A 309-nucleotide genomic window follows, 5' to 3' on the forward strand; every position below is an offset into this window, starting at 1 on the left:
CGGGGCTGTGGTTGTTGTTGCTGTTAGAGCTATATATGGTGGGGATTTTGTTTAAAGTGTATATAGTCTATTATAAGATTTCCCATGAAGGATTTTTCGGTTGGTTCGTTTGTCCTTGTTTGTTTGGTTTGATTTATTACAGATTTGGTAGGTAACAGACATGGAGGTTGATCATTTTCTGGGGTTTGGCGGTGGTTGGTTTCATGTGGATGTTCGTCCTCTGTTATAGTTGTGAGAACCGTGTCCGCAACCACAAATGGACGGTAGGGCGGTGTTTTTGAGTGGCCAATTGAGTTTACGTTCTGCGTT

This window comes from Phalaenopsis equestris, unplaced genomic scaffold (assembly GCF_001263595.1).
Source record: "Phalaenopsis equestris unplaced genomic scaffold, ASM126359v1 Scaffold234658, whole genome shotgun sequence".
Lineage (NCBI taxonomy): Eukaryota > Viridiplantae > Streptophyta > Magnoliopsida > Asparagales > Orchidaceae > Phalaenopsis > Phalaenopsis equestris.